The following is a 12,426-nucleotide window of genomic DNA, read 5'->3' as shown; positions in this document are numbered from 1 at the left end:
TGGGCCGAAGGTGGCGCTAAGCCACTGAGCCCCCTGGGCTGCCCATAAATAATTTTTTTTTAATTTTATTTATTTACCTGACAGAGAGAGAGTGAGAGAGCACAAGCAGGGGGAGCAGCAGAGGGAGAGGGAGAAGCAGGGAGCCCAATGTAGGGCTCCATCCCAGGACCCCAGGACCACGACCTGAGTCAAAGGAGGATCCCTCACTGACTGAGCCACCCAGGAGCCCCATAAGTAAGCTTTTACTGGGACACAGCCAGGTTTATTGGTCTACACACCGCCTCGGCTGCTTCCAGTATATAGTTGCAACAGAGCCCGGAGAGCTTGCAAAGCTGAACATATTTGCTACTGACCCTTGGTAGAAAACTTTGCCAAGCCCTGGCTTAAACAATATCGTCGGGAATCCACCTCTCTTCTTGCTTGAAGGTGTCATCAGCTCCCCTCACCCCTGGCCCCTGAGCTACAGGGACAGAGAGGCTGAGGCATGGTTCCCCAAGTGACCGTCGGAGTGTGGTCACCAGGAGGCTAGATGGCCTCTGAGCAGGCCAAAACAACAGATGTCTGCTCTACAGGCTCAGATAGAGTTTTCCGTGCAGTGTTCTATCAACCTGCCACAGTGGCGAACCATCAGCCACCTGGAGCTTGGCGGCATACGGCGGGAGGCTGTCCCTGCACGTCCCCTTGTCGTCAGGCTCAGGGTAAGACCGATAGTGGCCATGGCTCCAGGACAACTCTCGCCATAGAGCAGAGCCCCAGGGCCCCGTAGGGATCAGGGTGGCTGGACAACCGGCGCCATGGCCGCCTTGGATCTGAACAGAGCGTTCCACGCACGTTTAGTAAAGTTCTTTGAAATCCCTTGGCTCGGGGTCCACCTTTGGGGGGACAGTCCTAGCCTTGCTGTGACAAGTCGGCACGCAAAACCATTCTCAGAATCTCCCAACTTCTTGGCAAGGATGCTTAAAAATGGGAAAACACCAACCGAGAGCCTCTCCCGCCACACCCCTGCCACAGAAGCTTCTTGATCCCCGGTGGAATATGCAGGCCCAGGAGGAGCCGCGACACCCTGATGTGGACTGTCTGGTTCCAGGAGATGGCAATTGAGGCACACCATTCCTTCAAGCCTGGCGCTCTGAGTCATCTCCAGATAGGCTGCATGGTGAGCAGTGTTGTCCCTCTAATGCTCTGGACGCAGGTGTCCCATTTTATCTGGACGTCCTCTGCCATCCTGGGCCAGAGGAACCGTGTCCTAATTAGCCCCCGCATCTGTTCTCTCCCCAAGGCCCGAAATCATCATGCGTGGACCTCGGTGCTGCGGGGCACACTTTTTGAACCAGTACCAACTGCTTCCAAGCTCATTTATGAGGCACGCAGAATCCTGTGCAAAACCCACTAATCAGGGCGGCCCGTGTCATCCCTGGAGGAGGGCGTTCAGGCCGTAAGAGGGGCTCTGTGTGCTTCCTGCCAAAAGGACCCACTTCTTCCCCTCCACTGGCAACAACTGCTCACTTCCCGGGAAAGCTCCTTGCTTGCTCCGCACCTCCTCCTGGGGCTGGGAGGTGGATTTGGGTCACATAATTCAAGGTTGCAAGTACAGCTTCCGAGGGTTGCCCAAGGCTGTCGGCCCAGCCTCTTCTCCAGACCCCTCTGCCATTCCAGCTGGCCTACACTCCCTCATTAAAGATGGTCTCAGCAACCAGAGGATGTGACCTCTGTAGCACAGCGGCTGCACTTGCAGAGTATATGATAACAACGCTGGGCCTACAGGCTCCTGGAGCCTCCATCCGACCTTCCTTCTAATAATCCGATTCAGCCCTAGCGAGGGAGGTGAGTAGCAACCCGCGCTGGAAGGGGGCTCCCTATTCGTGGTCCTTAAATATAGTCTCAATAACCCGCTTCAGCATTGAAAATCCTATAGCCTATTAACTCTACGGTCTAGGCCTCCCTGCCAGATGGGCTTATCACCCCCACTGACCTAACATAACTACCTTTCATCCTCTTGCCCTAGACTACGGTTGTTTGTGGAGCATCCTTCCTTCCCTTTGGAGAACCATCCCTCCTTCATTTCATGTGGTTGAGATGGCACTTACCCCCATTCGGTCCCCACCTCCAGAGCCCAAAGGGGGGGTATCCAGCACGGGCCTGCAGGCCACTCCATTCCTCTAGCCTCAGTGATTACTAGTTCAGGGATGGGAGCCCCCCAAAGCTGGGCCAACCTGATTCTTGCCTGGGAGTTTTCTATCAGGCCTACGAAGAAAAAGCTCTCTCATTCCCAGAGAGCACCAGCTGGAGTTGCCTGTGGTCATTTCACTGTGCACATGGAAGAGAAATTGTACCACAGAAGAGAATGAGGCCAACAGGCCAATCCAACCAGAGATTAAATAGAGCTGAGAGCCAAACAGATAGAGGCAAACAAAGAAATAACTCTGATGACCATGATTTGAGCCCCTGGCCCCAGCCATTTGGGAGCATCTATCCTTTGAGGAAATAAACTATTACAAGCCCGCAATCTCTTATTTCACCTTTGTCTAGAATTGCCGTTGAAACCAGAGATTTTTGGGGCACCTGGGTGGCTCAGTGGTTGAGCATCTGCCTTTGGCTTAGGTCGTGATCCTGGGGTCGCAGGATCGAGTCCCAGGGAGCCTGCTTCTCCCTCTGCCTCTCTCTCAGAATAAATAAATAAATAAATAAATAAATAAATAAATAAATAAATATTATTTATATTGAATAAATAAATAAAATCTTTAAAAAGAAAAGAAAAGAAAAGAAACCAGAGGTTTCAGTAATAGTAAATAAGGAATCTCAAGAGAATGAAAAGTTACTGGCATGAAGCCTTCTAAGGATGCAAAGCATTGGCTGGATATAATTTTTTCTGTGGCAAAGATCAAGAGTAAGTTGAAAGGTACAAGGAACAGAAAGAGAGAGAGGAGAGTATTAGCCATATGGAGTCGAGATCTTCAAATTACATTTATTCTTATTTTGTATCTCGTCGCGATGATATTGAGTGGCTTGTATGCAAGAAGCTCTCCGATAATATTCTACTCTAACTACAATGTTTTATTGTTTTATAACCCTTCACCTTGAGACTGTGATGCTGGTTTATTGTAGAAAATTGTATTTACTCATCGTAAGTTTGTTAGAGGATATTGAACTTTCCATCAGCCTTGTAATATTTAACCTGTCGAGTATGACTTCAGCGGTCTTGTTTTCCTCAAGCTGACCAGCAGTACGGGAGTGGTAGGGTTTCTAGGCATTTAGGAAAAGCAGTTGTGAGGTCTTTCCCCCTCACACAAGTTGTGCAAGAAACCTAAGTACTGATTAGGGCAAAGTCCCACTAAAAGCACACTATGATGGCTAACACCGATGTCCATAGGAAAGCTGTGAGTTCTTACCACGAGGAGCACATCTTCTTCCTTTTGGTCTTTTTTCTTTCTTTCTTTTTTAAAAACTTTCTCAAAAAAAAAAAAAAAAGAAAACTTTCTCTGTACAAGGAAATGGAAGTCAGCTGAACCTATTGGGTTAGTCGTTTCACAATGTACGTAAAGCAACCCATCGTGATGCACGCCTTAAAGGTACACAGTGGTGTACGTCAGTTATTCCTCAGCAGGCTTTTCACTTCCACAAACCAATTGTCCTTTTTCTTTTCCTTTCTAAGTGTATTTATTTATTTTAAGTAGTCATCTCTCCACCCAACGCAGGACTCGAACTCATGACCCCGAGATCAAGAGTTGCATGCTCTACTGACTCAACCAGCTGGGAGCCCAGAGGCACGGATATATTGACTCACCATTCCCCCAGCTACACCAATTGTCTTTTCTTTGCCACCTGCAGTGGAAAGAATCCTAACTAACACACCTTCCAGGAGGGAGTGGTGAGGGAGGCCTAGGCTGGATAGGTCAGCAGAGGCAGAGGAGCACAGACTAGCTGATCCCTGGGGTCCTGAATACACTACCCTCTTTTGGGGCCTGGGCCTACGTGGAATAGGGTGGAGATTCTTGGGCACTGATACTAACCTAACATTGTCTCCTGGGGCTCTAGGATGCCCCTCAGGCCCACTGGTTAGGGTGGGAGTGGATGGGTTTGGGGCAAGTGGAGATCTGAACCTGAGTCCATCTTACAGGAGGCCCCAGAAGGCCCCAGCCTTATCCTGCTACCAGTCCCCTAGCTCCCAAGAGTGCAGCTGGAACAACAGCACTAGCAGCCCCAACTCCCTGCCCACATCCCTGACCTGTATGGATTAAGAGCTTTCCTTGTAGGAAGGATCTAATGTTATATTTTGTTTGTTTTTTTGGCATAGCCAAAGAAGGATAGGCCTTGGAGAATGGCAGTAGGTCGTCATGTGTTTCTTTAGTGATGACTGTTTGCAGCTGTCACTTGAGGTTTGTTCAGATCGAATGTGATCGCTTGGCTCCCTGCACCGGCGGCCTCCCCTCCACGTCGTCCGTGGCTGTGTGGTCGGACCACCTGTTCTCAGCAATGACACCCTCCAGCAGCTCCGGAGCCAGGCATGACCGTGGCCCACCTGGACTCTCCTCTCTGTCCCTCTCACGCCGGATGTCCCCTGTTCCTCAGTACGTTCATACCACTCCTTGGATGCCGCAACGGGCCACATGGCTCCCTCAGCTCAGTGGGGTGGTTGGGTCTGGTCCCAGCTGACACCTGCTTTGGTCAATACTTCTGGGTGGTGTTCCCTCCAACACTACACTCTGCACGTGGAAGGCCGGGGGAAGCACCATTTACTCTAAGTAACTGTACCGCTAGCCAGAAACCCATGTCTCCAAAGCGCAGAAAAAAAATGTACAAAATCATTGTTGACTTCTGTCTTGAGCTTTTCTCCAAACTGCACAAGAGCATCCAGAGAACTGTTTCTCAGGAATGGCTGACCCCTAACAGCACCTCAGTAAGCAAGGGGTTTTGGGGGGAGGCTCTCTCTGCACCTACAATGCCTTCCCCAATCTACACTGGGAGGAAAAAAATTCTCGAACTCTCCTGCTTTCTTCTTCAGCTCCACCTATTTGTGTCCTATAATCCCTTTCCTTCCCTCCTGCAGGAGCCCGCCTCCTTGGACTCTGGTACAAGCTATCGGTTGTTTGGTCCCGTCTGGTTGCACACCAGGGGAGGAGGGGCAGGGTTGGGGCTGGGGCCACTGGTTAGAGGATCTACAAGAAAGAAATATCGACTTTCATGCTACCAGCACCCATCCCCTCCTGGCAGCTGGCCTGTGTGCCATTTTGCAGAAAGAGCTGTTGACTCTTCAGTCAGGAGTCACGTGGCCCCATGTCCCTATTGTCGCTCTGGTCTTTGCATGTCCCATGCTTCAGGAAGGCGGGCAATATAGGCCTACAGGGAACCTTGTACCACCACCGTTGTCGTTTCTGTCTCAGAGTGGTTTCCACAATTTCCCCCCGACTTTGAGATGGGATTCCAAATCTCATTACAGCTCAAGCCTGATCAATCCTCATTTCTTTGTGCTGTAAATCTGCAAGCTTGGCAGCATGAGGTTGTACTCCGGAGCAGGAAGGTTTCATCCAAGATGTAGCCTAGGACCATCACCTGGTTGGTTAAAAAAAAGAAAAAAAAAATCTCAGACGAGACCCCCACCAGGGAATCTCCCTGCACCACTGCTTGAACTCACACTCCACGAAATATCCCCCAGATACAAACTTAAGTCCGGTGTGACCAGAAGCTTCTGGGAGAGCAGGCTGCATGGCCCTCTGCACAGAGAGCCCCGTCAGAGGCATGCTCCTGGAGCACCCCTCCCCAGGCCGAGCCCACTCTCCCTCTCTTCCCCAGCCCTTGGTACTCCAGCCCCTGCCAGGCAGGCTGGCCCTGGCCCTCCCGGCTCTGTGTATCACAATCCTGCCAGCCTGAATATTCCACTCAGTGGAAGAGATGCCAGCCAAAGGGTGCTTTGCAAAAACAAAAGCCCAGTCATTAGCTGAGCGGCCAAACTAACCAAATGTTTACCCCAGTGTGCACCTGGTGGGCCTCTGTGTACCCCACCACTCCATGAAACACAGCTGCGTCCAACTTTGTCCTATTGTTTCAAACAATGCTTCCACTCCTATCCCCAACCCATCTTTGTGCCCACCCCCTTCTCGATGTGTGAAGTTATGAAAGTAGATCGAAACGTTCCATCCTTTGTTCAACGTGTGTGTTGCCTGTAAATACTAATGGGGTGAATGGTAATTATCTGGCACTCGTAATAAGATGGTTCATTGTGTGAATAAACTGGGTAGAATGACATCAGAGAACTGACTCTTGCCTGGTTAGTTTGCGGGGCGAGAAAGAGGCAGATATACAGAGGAAGGGGCCTGCACCACACCCGGGTCCAGGGTTCTGCTTGGGGGAGCCGGGGTGACCCAGTTGGTTAAGCTGCTTTTTCTTTTTTTTTAAGATTTTATTTATTTATTCATGAGAGACACAGGCAGAGGGAGAAGCAGGCTCAATGCAGGAGCCAGACGTGGGACTCGATCTCGGGACTCCAGGATCACACCCTGGGCTGAAGGCAGCGCTAAACCACTGAGCCACCCAGAGATCCCCCAAGTTGCTAACTCTTGACTTCAGATCAGAACCTGGAATTGGAGCCCAACCTGGGCTCCGCACTAGGCAGGGAGTCTGCTTCAGGAGTCTCTCTCCCTCTGCCTTTCCCTCCCCCCAAAATAAATAAAGTTTTTTAAAAAATGGGTTCTAGGGCAGCCTAGGTGGCTCAGCGGTTTAGTGCCTCTTTCAGCCTAGGGCCTGATCCTGGAGACCCGGGATCGAATCCCATGTCGGGCTCCCTGCTGGAGCCTGCTTCTCCCTCTGCCTGTGTCTCTGCCTCTCTCTCCTCTCTGTGTAGTCTCATGAATAAATAAATAAAATCTTAAAAAAAAAAAAAAAAAAAACGGGTTCCACTTGTTGCTTGTTTGTTAAATCAAAACCACATGGGGTGCCTGAGTGGCTCCTGTTGGTTAAGGGTCAGCCTTCAGCTCAGGTCATGATCCCGGGATCCTGGGATCCAAACACCCCCCGCCCCCCCACCCCACCTCACCCCACACCTCCCCCATTATCGCAGCCATCCTCCCTGCTCAGCAGGGAGTCTGCTTCTCCCTCTGCCCCCCCATCCCTCCTGCTCCCACTCACTCACTCTCTCTTTCTCAAATAAATAAATAAAATCTTTAAAAAAAAAATGAAACCAAATGAAATACTTTTGCTGCCTCACGGTTTCATCTTCTCTACATAAGAAACATAGTTTCTTGAATATTTACATTAAATTTTAAGCTCACACCTTTAATAAAGTTTTATTAAAATGTAAGAAAAAAACTTCTGCCCTTGCCAAAGTTGGGACAGAATTACTCTTTCCCCAACATCCTAAGGTCTAAGCTTACTTTACTTTTACTAAATGACCCTCTAGCCTAGCGCTACCCAATAGAACTTTAGGCAATGATGGAAACGTTCTGTAGAGGCACCATCCAATGTGGTAGCCACGAGCCCAGGGGCCTACTGAGCACTTGGAATGTGGCTAGGTTAATTAACTTCTAATTTTATTTAATTTTAATTAAAATAGGGACACCTGGGTGGCTCAGTGATTGAGCATCTACCTTTGGCTCAGGGCGTGATCCCGGGGTCCTGGGATCGAGTCCCACATCAGGCTCCCTGCATGGAGCCTGCTTCTCCCTCTGCCTGTGTCTCTGCCTCTCTCTCTCTGTCTCTATGAGTAAATAAATAAAATCTTAAAAAAAAAAAAAAAATAGCCACAGGCAATCGGTCACTATCTTACTCAGCAACACAACTCTAGCCTAATTCCACCAGTGACGATGAGAGACATCATAGGAAGCCATCAAAGAAAACTGAAAATTAAATCGACTGTAGGTTGGCACTCGGGGTGCTCACTGGCTCATGGGCTGTCCTCTCGCTAGGAAATATTTTTCTCAGGTCTAAGGACCTGAAGAGGCAAAGTCGCTCTTAAACAACTAGGTAGTTTTGTTTTATTTTTAATCCTAAAGCTGCTATGAATTGCATACTCTGTCGAGTTTCCTTTCTCCCTGGGCTGTCAGGAAGTTGGACCAAATTTGGAACCCGCCAGGGATACTGACGTGGCCCTCACTTCCACTTGTCCCTTTCCTACCCTGTTGCCTTTTTCACTTGTCTGCTTGATTTTTCAGCGTATCCTTCAATGATTTTTAGTACATTTACAGAGTTGTGCAACTATCCCACACACATTTCCATCACCCCAAAAAGAATCCTTGTGCTCATTTCTAGTCACTCCATATTCCCACAGGCAACCACTAATCTACTTTCCGTTTCTGTAGATGTGCTTTTTCTGGGCATTTTATATAAATGGAATCATATCATATGTGATTTTTTTGTGTTTGGCTTCTTTCACTGAGCATAATGTTTCTGAAGTTCATCTGTAAAATCTATCAGTACTTCATTCCTTTTTATTGGCAAATAGTATTCTACTGTACAGATACACTTCATTTTGTTTATCCATCCACCACTTGATAAACATTTAAGTTATTTCTACTTTTTGTGGCTGTTGGGAATGCCGCTACTATGGGCTTTCCGGTAGAAGTCCTTCTGCAGATGCATGTTTGCATTTCTCCTGGGTACATGGCTACCAGTGGAATTGCTGGGTCACATGGTAAATTTATGTTAAGAATCTGCCAAACTGGTGCCAAGTGCCACACTGTTTTCTCATTCCCACAAGCAACGTATGAAAGCTCCCATTTCTCCACATCCTCATCAACACCTGCTATAGCCTGTCTTTTTTATTATAGCCATTCTAGTGGGTGTGTCGTGGGTTCTCATTGTGGTCTGCATTTCCCTAACAACTAACAGTGAGCATCTTTTCACATGCTTGTTGGCCATTCACATGCCTTCTTTGGCAAAATGTCTATTCGCTTTCTTTTGCCCCATTTTTAAATATAGTTATTTGTCTTCTTATCATTGAGCAGCATATTCTGGATACAAATGCTTTTTATCAGACATAGGCTTACAAATATTTTCTCCTAGTCGAACCTGGCTTTCACTTTCGTAATGGTATTTTTTGAATTGAAAAGTTTTTAATTTTTGTGAAGTCCGATGTATCATTTTTTTCTTCTATTGCTTGTGCTTTTGTGTTTTTGTTTTTTTTTTTAAGAAAAATTTTTTTTAATTTTTTTAAAGATTTTATTTATTTATTCATGAGAGACACAGAGAGAGACAGAGAGAGACAAGCAGAGGGAGAAGCAGGCTCCATGCAGGGAGCCCAATGTGGGACTCAATCCCGGGTCCCCAGGATCACGCCCTGAACTGAAGGAGGCGCTAAACTGCTGAGCCACCCAGGCTGCCCTGCTTGTGCTTTCCGTGTCATACCTAAGAACTTTTCCTAACCCAAAGGCATATGAAGAGTCACTCCCATGTTTCTTCTAAGACTGGATTTAGCTCTATGGCCCATTTTGTTTTTTTTTTTTTTTTTTTTTTTTTAATTTTTATTTATTTATGATAGTCACACAGAGAGAGAGAGAGAGAGGCAGAGACACAGGCAGAGGGAGAAGCAGGCTCCATGCACCGGGAGCCTGACGTGGGATTCGATCCCGGGTCTCCAGGATCGCGCCCTGGGCCAAAGGCAGGCGCCAAACCGCTGCGCCACCCAGGGATCCCCCTCTATGGCCCATTTTGAATTAATTTTTGAGTATGGCATGAGATAGGAGTGTAAAGTAATATTTTGCATGTGGATATCCAGAACTATTTGTTGCAAAGACTATCCTTTCCCCATCAAATTGCCTTGGCACCTCTGTCAAAAATCAACTGACCATAACTGTAGGGATTTATTTCAGAACTCTCATTTCTCTTCCATCTATTTGTGTATCTATCTTTATGCCAATATTGCAATGCTTGATGATTATTTTGGTTTGTTTGTTTTTTTTTTCTCAGTTTCTTCATACAGTTACTCTTAATTTTATTTAACTGGAAGAATAGGTCATCCTCTTTCTCTTTCCCCAAATTGATATTAGCTCTTGGTGAGAATGTAATTGAGGCTTCCTAAAATCAAGCCATCAAAGCCTCTCTTGTGAAAATCATTGAGAAGTCATTAAAGGGACTATGGCCATATTCTTATTCGTACAAATCCCAAAGGGGATCAAGAAAGGAGCAGACATTCTACCCTTGCCACAATAATCGGATTTACTTTTTCCCAGGGAGAAGGGAAGACACACTGCTAATTATGAGGCAGTTAAGGAATTATTTCCATTCTCAATATGGCTTTAGAATGTGCTAGACCTAAGAAGTAACGTCTGTCTTTGAGCTATGGATATGAACGTATTTGTTTAGCAAGTTCAACATTTAAGGAAACCAATATGGATATAGAATATCAAAAAGAAAGCCCTCGAAGAAAAGGAACCCACCTTGAAAGATGGGATGTAGAATGCCAATGCCCTTCCCTACAAACATGGTCTTCGGGAGGAGGTGCCAATATGCACATTACTGACCAACTTAAGGAAGCTGCAGATGTGACTCCCCAGTTATCCTGGCTTGGGAAAGTGAATAGGGGAAGGGAAGGGAGCCTGGGAGATAGATGCCCCCCGCCCCAACTACTGGTGAAGACAGAAGGGATTTTCTGCAAATGAGTTACAAGGGGAAGCTGAGGAAGGATGAAGTCCAGAGAGAAGATATACAATGGAGGACAGGAGAGCAAAGTTAACATTTGAATCCTAAAAAAAAAAAAAAAAAAAACATTTGAATCCTGAGATACTTTTTACTTTGGTCTCTAGGAAAGTCCTACTTATTGTCCAGCTATAATTTTCTCTTTCTTTTTTAAAAGATTTTATATATTTATTCATGAGACACACCGAGAGAGGCAGAGACATAGGCAGAGGGAGAAGCAGGCTCCCTGGGAGGAGCCTGATGCAGGACTCCGATCACGCCCTGAGCCACAGGCAGACGCTCAACCACTTGAGCCACCCAGGCGTCCCTAGTTTTCTCTTTCTGCATTGTAATCACTCTTTTAAGCTGTCCTGCCCTTCATTAAAGCAAGTCACACTGGGCAGCCCAGCTTCATAAGATGGTCTTGGGGGATCCCTGGGTGGCGCAGCGGTTTGGCGCCTGCCTTTGGCCCAGGGCGCGATTCTGGAGACCCGGGATCGAATCCCACATGGGGCTCCCGGTGCATGGAGTCTGCTTCTCCCTCTGTCTGTGTCTCTGCCTCTCTCTCTCTCTCTCTCTCTCTCTCTCTCTGTGGCTATCACAAATAAATTTTAAAAAAAAAATTAAAAAAAAAATAAGATGGTCTTGGGGAGAATGAAAAGGTGTGGTGGTAAAGGGGATGGGGGTCCTGCTCTACCCTCCTCTCATTGCTGAGGTTCATGAGGAGGGAGCAAAGTTTCCTTAAGGTCTCTACATCCCAAGCTCCAGGTGATGACAAGCATTATGAGATGTGATGAGAACTTAGAAGAACATTTAAATACGGCAGGCCAGCTCCCAGTCGAAACAACTCAAGGGAGATCTAAGCTAAGCCTTCCACTTCTCTGCTTATGTTAGATGAAACCCACCTCTGAAGGTGGGTATTGGGGAGAGGTAAACATCTATGTAATATTTTTAAGGGCATTCATCTATTCACAAATATAGAAGTCCTACTAGGTACCAGGCACCTTATATTACATGTTTTGTTTTTTCTAAGTCACCGAAATCCTTGGTGAAAGAAGATAAGGGAGAGAAAGAGGAAAAAGCACTCAATAAATCTTGGTTGAACGAATGAATTGCAAGAGCCAGATGGCATGAGCCTTAAATGAGCAGGGATTTTTCCATGAGGCTAAAGAAATAATGATCTGGGAGTGGCTTTTGAGAGCGGGGAAGGCTCTGCCCCTGCCTCCTCACTCTGTGGTTGTGGAGAATGGCAGCTCCCCTGGAGACGGGTGCTGGGTCCTCAGTTAGGCAGGAATTAGAGAAAGGACCTCTGAAGGGGTTGAGGGCTTCTGGAGGGCTACAGGGAAGGTTGAGGAGGGAGAAGTGGGAGGTTGGATCAGGGGAGAGGAAATGCAGAAGAAGGTTGATGGAGGATGAAGCCAGCTCTCATTCAGACAGTGGCTGAGGATTACCAGGATATGGGGCCCAGTGGGATTAGCTTTTAAATAGTCCTCCAAACTGGTGCTATTAAAGGCTTGATTATGCTAATTCAAATAATCATCAAATAGCTTCTATTTTCAAGGACCTGTGATGTGAAGCTCTGGTGAAGCGCTTTATAAACACAATCTCATGTCATTTTTACAATGCTGCAAAGCAAGTAGCATCCCCTTTTTACAGAAGAAGAAACTGAGGCTTAGAGAAGTAATTTATCCAAGGCCACGCAACTAGTAAGTGGCTGTCATTCAGACCAGGTGCGGAAACCCCTGGATGCTAGGCTGCCCCCAGTATCTGGTCTGTCCTGACTGGGGCCAGTCCAGCCTGTGGCGTTGGTTGTATTGGTGG

This window comes from Vulpes vulpes, chromosome 10 (assembly GCF_048418805.1).
Source record: "Vulpes vulpes isolate BD-2025 chromosome 10, VulVul3, whole genome shotgun sequence".
NCBI lineage: Eukaryota > Metazoa > Chordata > Mammalia > Carnivora > Canidae > Vulpes > Vulpes vulpes.
Note: the sequence above shows the minus strand (reverse complement) of the source record.